Source organism: Gadus macrocephalus, chromosome 14 (genome assembly GCF_031168955.1).
Source record: "Gadus macrocephalus chromosome 14, ASM3116895v1".
Lineage (NCBI taxonomy): Eukaryota > Metazoa > Chordata > Actinopteri > Gadiformes > Gadidae > Gadus > Gadus macrocephalus.
In genome coordinates, this window is record NC_082395.1 from 12231123 (window position 1) to 12244554 (window position 13432).

The 13432-nt window shown below is 44.7% G+C and overlaps 1 protein-coding gene across 1 annotated transcript in view; it reads right to left on the reverse strand.

Moving 5' to 3' along the window:
• Nucleotides 1-13432, reverse strand: part of LOC132472607 (protein diaphanous homolog 3-like) — a 234189-nt gene that overhangs the window by 20529 nt on the left and 200228 nt on the right. The window lies entirely within an intron of this gene.

The window sequence follows — 13432 nt, forward strand, 5'->3', positions numbered from 1 at the left end:
ACAATAACCCCCCACTAAGCCATGGAAACTCCACAATAAGAGTCCCCAACCTCATAATACCCCAGTACATGGGAATTCCCATTCCAAGTCCTTACCCTCATAATAACTAAGGACATGGAGACTCAACAATAAGATTCCCTAGCCTCATAATAACTCAGTACATGTGGTGGCGTGGCCTCCTGCAAAGAGCAGGATTTAATCCAAGTGTGCATGTCCCTCCCTAGTGGTCCCAGAATGCACTGCTGCAGCCTATCGGAGCCAGCAGCTGTCATGTACATGTCTGTGTGTGTGTGTGTGTGTGCGTGCGTGTTTGCGTGTTTTATTGTGGAAAAAACAATTATTTTCTCATATTGAGTGGCACTTTTCATGGGTTCTCACTGTGCATTTTTATTGTGTAATAATGTGTGAGCGGCTGTGTTTGGATGTTTTTTTTATTGTGCGTGTGTGTGTTGATTCATGTCCAAACACTCCCAAAAAGAGCAATCTTTCTCAAGGGAGAGTAAAGGGGCCTACACTCTGACTAGACTCAAACCAACAGCCAACTGCCTTTATCCGACCACTCTGTTGCCTGTCGTCTGACCGTTCCGAAGAAAAGTTGCGTTAAAACACACAGCTAAGACTAGTGCCTACTACACAGAAGCGTGTACGTACTGCGCCTGGGCGAGATGCAACATCGGGTGGCGCTGTTCTCGTGGCGCTAGTCCGCGTGTGCTAGCACCACTGCTTGGCAGATGTCACAATTTCCCTGTCTTGCCTGTGTAAAACCAAGGTCCCTCCTTGGTTCATTGGAGCAGGCGGGACGCACGAAGACCCCTTAAGAATAATTGGCATACTCCGAATGTTTATTTTCTTATTTATTTTTTATCCAAGCCACTCGCATGCAATAATGAGTAGACTACATCTGAGTGTAGGCTACAAACGCGATTAACTATTGATAAGTTGATAAGAAAGTTGATAAGACAGGCATATTCAGACTCTGCATGTTGAAGCGGACCACATGGTCCGCGCGGTTCCTAAAGCTTCCACTACAGCTGACCACACAGAACAGATTTGTTCCCGAACTCATCCGAGTCTTCCCAAATGTTTCAGATGGCCAACGGTTGGGCCAGTGTGTTGCAGTCTTAAGGGAAGCAGGGGGAGGAGAGAGATTGGTGGGGTAAGCATGGATGTATTATACTGGATACACAGCTCCTTCTGTCAGTTATTAGTGAGCAAACTCCCATCATACGACTTCCAGGTCACCAAAGCTGTAGCATGTGTTTTCCGTCAGCACAATGGTTTGAAAGCTAGTATACTCATTTGGTGACCGGACGTGGACAACGGAGGAAATGTACGCCGGAGCAATGAGGAGCGATTGTAGAGACTCAGCGGTTAATATCTCATACTATATATCCTTTATCCTGCGCACATGGCCTGATCACATGACCAGCAGACCAGGTGAAGCTGCGTTCTCACCAAGCAGTGACCCCTTTCTGGTAAAGCGGCACCCACTAGTAGGTTTGAAACATGGACTTAGAATAAAGAGAGGGCTGGAGCTAATGGCTGTTGGACCATAGAGCGAATTGTAAAGAGATTCTCGATGTCAGGGAGGAATAAAGATGATCATTTTCACCTACTGTGTGATTTCAATCAGAAAAACGATAAGGGGGTTAGGAGTGAGTGTGTGTGTATGAATGTGTGTTTGTGTACCTGTGTGTGTGTGCATTTATGAATGTATGTTAATGTGTGCCTATGTGCAAGCGTATGCATGAGTAGGGGAGTGTTCTTGCTTTTGTGTGTCTGGGCTCCAGCGTGGTTTGATGAGATGCTCAGCGGGGTGGACATAAGCTACAGTCTGAACGCTGCAGTAAGCACAACGAGAAGAAATAAACAAGGCCAACTCCACGGTCCTGGAAACTGTAACTTTGCTGAAGCATGTGCAGTACGGAGAGCTGGAGATGGAACAGTGTGAATTGTGTAAACACAACGTGGGCGTGGGCCGATGAAACGGGGCTGTCTTCCGTCGACGGCAGGGATTACAGCGTGGAGAAAAGCACATTCCATGGCCCAGTGCTGCTGGCGATGGATGTGAGCGTGGATAAAGGCCTGAATGCTATTAGCTATCTAAACACAGCACAGCGCTGGGCCCCAGCCAGCACTGCTGTCCCATCTGCAACGCACGCTGCCGGGAGCCGCGGGCCTGGCTCGGACGAGGAGCCGTTCCATTTATCGTGATGATGGAGTCTGATTGTTCCCCACAAAAAAACGTCCCTTGCCGAGTATCGCGAAACAAGATGGAGCTATGCAAAGCGAGAGATTAGGCGCAAGCAAAGAATGTCTCACAACCAAAACGAAACCAGGGATGTGAACAACAGTAATACAATCCCTGTATGCATATGTCAAATATAATCCTTTTCCAAGTAAAGTGCTAAGAATTCATCCCACAACATAAACACAACACAGCAGGATGGTTCCATACTGTTAACACTAACCCACACTTCACAAAGAGCACATCTACAATGTAGACAATGTTATAATTATGAGTTAATTAATTCAACATTGAGGCACGCTGAGACAAAGGAACTATGTGTAATTTATTGGGAGCAGGTATGCTTAAAGGTCTGAAATATAATGCATGCAGCCAGGCACATTGTATAATGTGCGTTTCTTTATTAGTCCCTTTAAAATAAACCTTACTAACTAGCTACCTCACCGACTAGTTCCTTTGATGTGTGTCCAGATTTCTGAGCTACTGAGGAGGATACATTTAGTGGAGGTTGTAGTAGAAAAAGCGCTGGCCTCAGCTGAGACCTTAGCGACCTCAGCAATGACCGCTGACAACGGCGTGTGTCCCAGATAATTAGCTTCTATGTGCAGGGTCAACAGTCTGCTCCCTCAGTACAAACAACTCATTCAACAACAACATCAAAGCGGCGAAAATAAATTGAGATATACGTTGTGAAAGAGCTGACTCAGCTGTCAAATCTACAGAACAACCGCTTGTGTTTATAGGAAGCCAATAGGAGAACAGCCCAATGTTTCTGTGAGTCTAATCAGCTAATAGGAGAAGGGCTGAAGGTTTCTGTCTTCGGATCAATAAAAAGAACAGTTAAATGTTGGTGTGTCTAAACACCCTAGGCTTGTATAATAGCTGGACTGGAAGTAGTAATCCTTCTACCTGTAATAAATATTCCCAGCATGAATCTGCACAACAAACGTGAGAATAAAGGTGGCAATAGGAGGGGGCAATATAATAGGAGCAACGCGGCCCGTCGTGGAGCAGCGGACAGCCAAGCGTCTGAGGGAACCAGCGCACAACTTTTTTTGCTGTGGGCACCGCAAGCATTGATCTCAACGATAAAACATGGTGTGGTGTGTGTGTGTGTGTGTGTGTGTCTGAGCGGGAGATCGTTTGTATGCATCTTGCAACCGCTCTGGAAAGTTGCGTCGGATGCACTTTTATTTTGACTGTAGTTGCCTCATTATCCTTAAAACGCGCTCGGCGATGGTCTCGCAAGGAACAAAACAAACTCGGGAAACTCACCTGAAATGACATACCCGCGGCCTAACGACGATGACAGGACATGTTCACACAAACACACACACACCTACACACGTTAAATACTAAGAAGAATAAAAAAACACACCCGCAAAGCAAAAAAAGCCACATGAAAAAGGAGCTTGCTTGGGGTGAGGAGCGTGTGTTGGTTGCGCGGGGCCCGTTCGCATAATGAGCGCCACTGCTTCACGTGCCGTGTGGGGAGATGGGTGGCTGGGACCGGCAAATAAAACAGGCTATTTACTGCTGAGACGCCGCTCCTGCCGGAGACTGCAGCCGCGCTACAAACAACACGTCAAACTAATAAATGGAACAACAGGACTCTGCAAAAAAGCAATTACCCCTTAATGTGGAGAGGAATTCAATTGGTTTCACCGCTTGCTTTTTTCTTTTTTGCAGACGGTGAGGCTAAATATACCCCTAGCCCTAGCACGCTGCAGGTACTTAGCGGGCCGGATTGAAAGTCATAGCATTGAGAATGTGACTGGCTATAATTACCTCTGCTAAACGGATCGCCCCGATAGCAATTAATACCCCCATCTTAAAACAGGTAGTTTTGCACATTTTCAAAGGGAAATGTGAAAAAGTTAGCCACCACTTTTACGTTTCATTCTTCAACTGGTGGGATGTGAACAGAACACAAAGGGTTTGATGCATTTCAGGTGAATACTGTTGGTTCCGCTTTCAATTGTATCAAAATCAACCTGGTTCTATGACTGCTGTTTCTGATTCTTCGTATTTGAGCAGCTGGTACATCAACCAAGTCAATGACACAAGTGGAGCTAGGCAATGGGTGAGGAGTTTAGTAACTATTGGAACTAGTAGTGGAGCTAGTAATGGAGCTAGGAGGGGAGCAAGCAGTGGAGCTACTGTTGAGCTAGGAGTGAAGCTAGCAGGGGAGCTAGCCGTGGAGCTCCTGTGGGGCTAGGAGTGAAGCTAGCAGGGGAGCTAGTAGTGTAGCTACTGAGGGGCTAGGAGTGAAGCTAGCAGGGGAGCAAGTAGTGGAGCTACTGAGGGGCTAGGATTAAAGCTAGCAGGGGAGCAAGTAGTGGAGCTACTGAGGGGCTAGGTGTGAAGCAAGCAAGGAAGCTAGTAGTAGAGCTAGAAGTGGAGCTAGTAGTGGAGCTCGTATTGGAGCTTTGTGGAAGCTAACACTGGAGCTAGCAATAGGGCTAAGAGTGAAACGAGCACCGGAGCTGTTTATGGAGCTAGTAGCATTGGAGCAGAAGGGGGGCTAGCAGTGGGGCTGGCAGCAGAGCTAGTACTGGAGCTAGCAATTGGTCTGACTGAAGCTTAGATGTAACGATGTCCCAGAGCCGTTAAGCTGGAACACAAGCATAACACAGGCTAACACAACAAACAGCAGAGGCTCGGAGGCCTTGTGTAAGGACATTTCCAAGCCAGCACAGGGAGTCCAGAGGACCACAGAGAGGCAGAGACCACACCGCCGGGCCAAAGCAAACCATGTCTGTTAAACATCGATTATGTCAACCCCTCACTGCCACCATCAGCCCCAAGCCATGACACACAAAAAGTAGATAAAGCAGGGTACCATTCTCTTAAGACAGAGCTGTTAATCATATGTGATGTTAAAGATGGATGGCTAGATCAATGTCAAGTTAACAGTGAATCAAAGTTTCTGTTCATCATAGCAGATCAGTCTAAGCACATTGATAGCTTCCACAGCCACTAGCTTTCTGTGGTAACGTTAAGTCTGCTGAAATCTTTGGAACATTGTTGGCTATATTAAATCATCCCTGATCTGCAGTCTTAGCAGGAGAAGAGAAGAAGGCATTGGCTTTATTGGACATGTTTCGAGGCAAAGTTGAAGCATGTTACTTTTCAGCCTAGCCTAGAATAAAAGGCTACCAAGTGGTAGCGGTGAACGCCTTGCAGAAAGACAAGAGCTGTTGTTTTGTTTTTATAATAAATAAAAAGGAGCAAAAGAGCTGATGGATGGAGATGATGGACTACAGAGAAAGAGAGTGTGACAGAAAAGTTCCTCATGGACATGGGTTCCTTTCCTCAGGTCTGCAATATGCAAAGCTAAAGTAAGCAAAAATAAGCCAAGCTAAACTAAGTTCACTATGGTAAACTAAGCTGAGCGAAGCTTAACTAAACTAAACAAATTCCGTTGGGATTATCAAAGTAACCTGAATCTAAAGTACAAAACTAAGCTAAACTTCGCTAAACTAAAGTAGAATAAACCAAGCTACATGATAACACACCAAAGTATATGGTTCCCACATTTTAGACCCTGACAGCAACATGAGATCTTGCAGAATGACTAAAACACCGCAGCCACACTTTAACCATATGACTGTATAGGATCCATGCGCACGGTTAACAGGATTATCCCCACACACTCACACATGTACCACAAGCTATATCTGGAACCACAATCCCAAGACGCGAGCTGCAACATCCAAGGACAGACAGAATGCTAATACGTCTCCACCTCCGTGGCCTCCTTCTGAAAACGCCTGTGGCATTCTGCTACGCCGTTACCGCGGTAACAAACCCTGACAATGCTACCCTAGACCCCACCCCCCTCCAGTGGGGAGAATCGGGAGGGGTAAAGGAGGAGGAGGGGAAGGGATCAAGGAGAAAAAGGAGAAGGGAAACGATGGGCCCCTGAGGAGGAAGAGGAGTTGGATGAGTGAAATGTGGAGGATGAGGAAGAGAGAAAGGATGAGGAGAAGGAAAGGAGCTGGGAGGAGAGGAGGAGAGGATGAGGGAGAGCGACATGTGGAGGAAGTGGTACTGTTGTGGGTGGGGGGAAAGCTAAGAGAGGCAGGATTCTACTGTCACTACGTCTAAGGTTTCTACTGGCTAGGGGGCTGGCAGTCCACTTTAGGAACGGCTGTGAGTGTGTTCAATGTACAGAAAACACACATTAACATAAATGTTGTCGGTACAGAGCTCAGAGGGGTTGGAGTTTGCCAGACACAGTATACTCGAGAGGAGGGTAGAGAGGAAGTGATAATGTCAGGTTACAAACTGAATCCAATCTGGGCCGGGGGAAGAGAGAGTGAGAGAGAGGTTTTCTACCTGGTTCAACTCCAGATGGAAACCACAATCTGACAGCAAATCAAACGAAATCTAGTCAACTCATTATAAAATCCAGCAGGCTAATGATATAAGTAGCAATATCAATAACGTCCTCTAAATACTGCAGTTAGAGCTGTGTGAGGGGTAATAGAAAAGGACGGGGTTAGATACAGGGAAACAAGAACACAGGTGCTGAAATGAATAAAAAACATTCTGGGAAGGTCTGAATGCCATCATGGCCCCCTTGTTCCTGCCTTTTCTGCTTTCTGTGTAATGGTGTCTTACAAGGAGCTCATAGAATGAGCTTTTTATTCTCGTTTGTTCTGTCGCTGAAGTACTGAACCAGTGGAGAACACCTGCTGCCGGTTGCACCACCGTGCATTCAAACGTAGGCTAGTTTGAACGTAAAATAAATCGTACGCAATGTCTTCATATAGATTGGGTTGCACCCACTTGTGTTGCACACACTAAATAGGGTAGAAAATTTGGAGTAAAATAGATTTTGAAAAAAATCACGAGCCTCCCTTCAGGCCTTTCGCTAAAGCCACTCCCCCAAAATACATGACTAGCTCGCTGGCGTAAGCAGTAGGCCTGCCTAGTCTTGTGGAAGACTAGGCAGACATTGTTTTAGGCAATTAGTGGGTAGGTAGGTAGACAGACGCCTACTGTCTACCTACCTAGATGCCTACGTAGGTAGCAGGTGTTGATATGCACCATGTATGTAAAAGAGTTTATGCTATATTCTAATTGTATATTCTTCTTACAGTTATACATTTCTCACAATATATTAGGGCCCGACCGATTTATCGGCCTGCCGATTTAATCGGCCGATTATAACCTTTTTGAAAATAATCGGCATCGGCCAAAAAGACGGCGATTACAACCGATTTTTTTTTAATTTTTATATAAATGTTATTGCGATTAGTATCCTGCAGATTGCGCCTACTCGCCTTGCTAACTAACAACTTTAGCTGGAGTAAAAAAGAGGAGATTGAATTTTACCGTACAACATGAAAGCACTCTCGCTCAGGCAGCTGCGCGCTCACCTCACCAATGTACACAAGACGTGTTGTTTGAGCATGTTGTGCCTGTTTTTCTTTAGGTCCCAGGCCATGTTAATTTGTTATACTGTAGACTCTAACGGTGAGACCATACTGCTCAGCACGCACGTGTTAGTCACTGCTCACGAGGGCAGCACATTGGGAGTTAGTTATTTATTTTACATTTTACATTACACTCATTTTTGACTGTAAATGTATTCTAAAACACTCAAAGGTTCTGCATTCAATTGACATATTCGTCAAAAGTATATTTAAGGTATCAAAAACTACGTTTTATATGTTGTTGTTTTTTTGTTTTTTTTTTAATCGGCCGATTCAATCGTAATCGTAATTTTTCTCTGAAAATAATCGGCATCGGCACTCAAAAATCAATATCGGTCGGGCCCTACAATATATATTCACTTTTTTTTTCCGCAGTTTTGCATAATTATTCGTAGCATCTCCACTACATAGGCTTATTGATCAGCATCAGTCAATGTTCTTGTTCTATATGTATGGCAATATATACCCCATTCAGGAAAACATCAGTAAAAGCGACAAAAATAGAGCAGCAAAAATAGGATGCATATAACATCTATCGGTTGGATTATACAACTATGGCTCATATATCTGCCTTCTCTTGCACTTCTCACGGACATAATGTATTTATTCCCCATATTTATTCAGCAATGCACTAACTGTGGATCTAACATTAGTTGAAGGGATTGGTTCCTTCCTGAAGCAGTCTGGTTCAAAAACCAGCAGAGACCAAAGACCAAGAGAGACTAGAGACTAGATTCTAGGCTGAAAACTCGTCTGTTCAGACTGCAATTCAAAGATGACCAAGGCACATAATAGGGTATCTGCAGGTTTCAGCAAGTCAAAGACTTGAGACCTTTTTAATACCACCTTGAATGAAAGGGTTAGTGGTGGGGGGGATCCCGCTGTATTATAACCCAAGCATAGCATTTGTGTCACTCAATGAGACTCATTCACCTACCCATTGTCGCAGACTAGGGATCGACCGATATATCGGTCGGCCGATATTATCGGCCGATATTCGCGTTTTTTACGTGTATCGGCCGATACGCGGCTGATTTTCGCCGTTTTTTTTTTTATTTATTTTTTTACTTGTTCTACCTCACCTGTTTTTAATATTTGTTAAATATTGTTCATCTACTTGTTCTTACTTGTTCTACTTCACCTGTTTTTACTATTTGTTAAATATTGTTTTTTATATTGAAGTTCAATAAATGTTCCTTTAAAAAAAAAATAATAATTAAAAAAAAAATAATCGTCTCAAGAAAATCGGTATCGGCGTATCGGCGTATCGGCTAAGGCTGAGGAAAAAATATCGGTATCGTATCGGCCCTAAAAAAATCGGTATCGGTCGATCCCTATCGCAGACAGCTAGCAAGCACGCAGATAATCGTTTATGTATGCAGCTAGCACGAAAGAAGCCTCTCTACATGTCCTTCCTGAAAAGTAGTACTGCCCCGACAAATTTAAGACCTTGAGGTGCAGTATTTAAGACCAGCATATGACATTTGTAACGAATTTAAGACTTTTTAAGGCCTTAAATTTAAAAACATGAATTTAAGACTTTTTAAGACTTTTTAAGGATGAGCGGACACCCTGCATATGGACAAGAGAAAAAGAGACAGAGGGGAGAGAGATAGAGTCAGAGAGACAGAGAGAGGGGGAGGAGGGAGACAGAGAGAGAGAGGGGGGCATGTACATATGGCCTGCCAGTGTGTATTCTGGTTGTGACCTTGTATGCATGATTAACAGAGCTACTGGGGCGTGACTGGCCCTTGAACATTATTCTTCTCTTCCTCTCACCCCGCTTTTCCTCCTCATCCCCCTACCCACATACTCATCCCACTACCCCCCTACTGCCCTTCATCATTCCTTTCCAGACCTCTCTTCTCTTCTTCCTTTCCCTTATCCAAACCCTCAACCTCCTCCCAATCATCATCTTTCTTTTCCTCTCCTGTTCTTCCACCTCCCCCTTGTTTCCATCCTCTTCATTCTCCTTCTATCCTCCTCCTCCCTTTCCATCTCCCTTTAACATAATCTTAATCCACCTCATCCTTTCCCGCTCCTCCACCTCCGCCTCCTTATCCGTTTACCCTCCTCTTGCTCAACTCATATCTTATTCATCCATCCATTCTGCCCTCGTATTTCTCTTTCCCCAGTCACCTTCAGTTTCACAGACACATTAAATGGTCCTTTTTTTTGGCACACTCTTATTTTCTCTTTCGTGACCAGAAACTTTATTATTCATTGATCCGACTGCACAAAGACACAGAACAATATTTTAGTCATGAATGCCATCATCACAGAATAAAAAACATGGCGCAGAGAGATGATAAAAGACGAGACATTTAAATTAAAAACTGTCTAGAAGGCCTCCAAGCTGCACGTCAATCTGAAGCCAAGCAAGACATCAGCGACCCCAGAACAACTTCTCACTAAATTAACAATGAAGACTCTGTCCTCTCTCACTTTTCTGCTGCAGGACAACACATCTGCCCACACATCTCCATATGTATTTGTGTGTGTGTGTGTGTGTGTGTGTGTGTGTGTGTGTGTGTGTGTGTGTGTGTGTGTGTGTGTGTGTGTGTGTGTGTGTGTGTGTGTGTGTGTGTGTGTTTCACGATGTACAGTGGATTTAGCCTTGAGGTTATAATTTTTCTGCTTTGCATCCGGCCTTATTGTAATGATTGGCTCGGCCTGTTGACCTCCCAGGGAAGTGCATTGGGGGAGACAGAGGAAGGAGAGGGTGAGTAGGAGACTGACGGAGATGGACACAGCAGCGGACGGCTGAGTGACAGCCGGTTAGACAGTCTTTTCTGCTCTCATCTCTGTCAACAACAGAAGCAGCGGACAGAGTCAGGGAAGAGTACAACAGACAAGGAGAGAGAAGGAGCGAAGGAAAGATCGGTTGAGATCAAGACTCTCCACAAAAATAACTTGTGCTCCAATCAATGAGAAGCAAACCCTCTGGCCCTATGCTGTTTTCAAGGCAGGGAGGAAGAGTGAAGGCGGACACAAAGGAAAACAGTGGTAGACAGACAAAAACTCACACAGACGGAGCGTGCACTTTTTCCAGAAAGAGAAAAAAGTGATGGAGGAGGACATAGAAAAATTGGTGGTGACCGACAGAGAGACAGGCATTCCATGGCCTAGTAGTAATATTGAGACTTACTCAGCCCTATCCCGAACATTAGTTTATTATCTTATATCAGAGACTTACGTTTACACCATATACAACATTTTAATTAGTATATGAAAAGAAATACAATTGCTCTTCTAAGCTATAACTCATTTAACATTCGGTTCTTTGGCAACGTAAACGTAAATTATCCATGCGAATAAAGCCCCTTGATTCTTGAGAGCAAGGGAAAGAGGAAGAGAGAGGTAGGCGGACAGAGAGAAGACAGAATTGTGATGCTTGGTCGAGTCAGAGGATAAATGTTAACTACAATGTGGTCCTATCCAAACAACATCCAAAATAAAAACATGAAAAAAATAAATATGCTTTTAGTATTTAGGTGGGGGCAAAACACTCGGAGGAGAGGAACAGAGGTATACAATCTTGGTTTGCAATCAGAAGTGTTTGTGTGTGTGTTTGCATACGGCTCAGGAATATGAGAAAGCTAACCTCTCCTACCTGAAACGCTTTCCTTGCCAGAAGCAATCTGCTGCAGAGGTAGCATCATAGTCAAGTTAACGCACACACACACACACACACACACACACACACACACACACACACACACACACACACACACACACACACACACACACATTTCATATATATATTGAGACTGTTGTGCACATTCTGAATCATACATCAGATAAAGCAGGTTATCATAACAGGAAACCAATCGACGAGCAACCAGAGTGTGGTGGGAATGAGGTAATCAAAACAGGCAAGACCATTCCTGCGGCTGTTCTTCAGCCCAGCTTCTGATTAAGAAAGTGAAAGTAAAAGTGAGGTAATAGCTCCGCCCAATTAGCAGATCCAGATCCTACATTGGAAAGCTCTTCCGAGCAGACGGGAAGTGACATAGAAGTGACAGAACATTTCTCTCTCGGAGAGACTGTTTCATCAGTTTGTGTCAATTTTAAGATACTGCAAGATGACACAGTCCAAAGAAGGAGGGTATGTCCTTGGCTTACCCTGGGCTTGCATGCTCCCCTCCCGACTAAACACAAAACAGAGACAGTATACTGCAACACAAACACACTGTCCCTACCCCACACACACACACACACACACACACATCGCCCCTAGAGGCCTCCCTCCAAATTGCAGTGTGACACAGGAACAAGTCACCCTGTGTATAAATGACTGCTGGCGTTTGTTCTCCTCTGCTGGTTCTCTTCCTCGCTCCATCTTAACAGGCTAGGGAGAGCTTTACATCCTGAAAACCAAAATGTCACAAGGCAACCACCGAAACCAGGTCAAAAGGCCAAGCTCAGATGAAGTTCAAATCTCGGGAGATTTGTTGTTTCACTCTGAATGGATATCACTGTGTTTCTATCATGGGAGGTGGTGGACTTCAGGGAGATTGAAAACTAAATTGAAAGCTCCCAATTGACTGACCCTGACACCATGACTCTTTACAGGACAACCTCTGATCACAGCTGGGCCAGTTCCATCCAGACATTTCCTACATTAGTTACTACATCAACACGTTAACTTAACCATCTCTAACCTTTACCTGTCAGTGGGTGGAAATCAAACTCCTTCCCACAACCCACTTTTACACACCAAAATTGTACGCACTAACCAGGGCTGAATTCCTTATCAACGTAGATGTTAAACATTCGCTTTTCATGAGTGCTAAATTTGATTTTCATGAGATTATGTCTTTGGGATGACTTTGGACTTCAGCAATTGTGGGTATCCCGGCCATGGCTGGGGGGAACGAAACGTTGGCGTTTACTCAAGCCCCTCATTGTTCGTGCAAGTAAACACTTGCGCCTGTAACATAAATTGTAAATTTGCTTTTGGTACAAACACAGCGTTGCATCCTAACCACTACACTATCCTAACTTGACCCTAAGACGGCCGCTCTACATCCACAGTGCACTTCCTCGCCGACGGATCTCAATACCACGTCTGAACATGGCGTGCATGAAATACCAACTGCTAATATTATCGACCACGACAACGTGGCGTCCTCTTAAGTACTCTTCCTATCACAAATCAAATAACGGCAGGTCAATACGCTAGCAGTAGTCCTTTAATGGTGCCCTGGGAGTCAATGCAGCGAACCACGGCGGGTTGGGTGCAAACTGGTCATTTGCACTACGTCACAGCAAACCCACCCCGAACTTTTGATACATATAGCAAATCAAGCCTTGCAGTGTCTTAGATATTCTGAAGAAAATATTCTCGTTGGCATTGTCCCTCACAGAAATGTATTGGTAACTCGAGTGCACCAATAGGGTTTTTTCTTATTTTGCATCCAGGCACGGGTTTACTCACCCAGCCTATAGGTCTCTTTTATGTCCATTGACCTTTTGTTTCATCCCAGGCCTGTTTTTCAAGAAATACGCTACCTTACTGTCGTACGGCTCCTGGTTGGCCATGCTTGCATGTCAATCAAGACAGCTTGATTGAGGGTCCTTGACACAACTGTGTCCCAGGCTTTCCGAATGGAAAGGCTGGCTTTGGGAGACAATGTGCAAGCCGGGTGGGGGTCACTGCAGGCAGGAAGTCAGGGTTGTTTGCAGGCGTGCAGGTTGGGTGCAGAGCTGAGATCTCATTAGTTTTATCTGATGATCT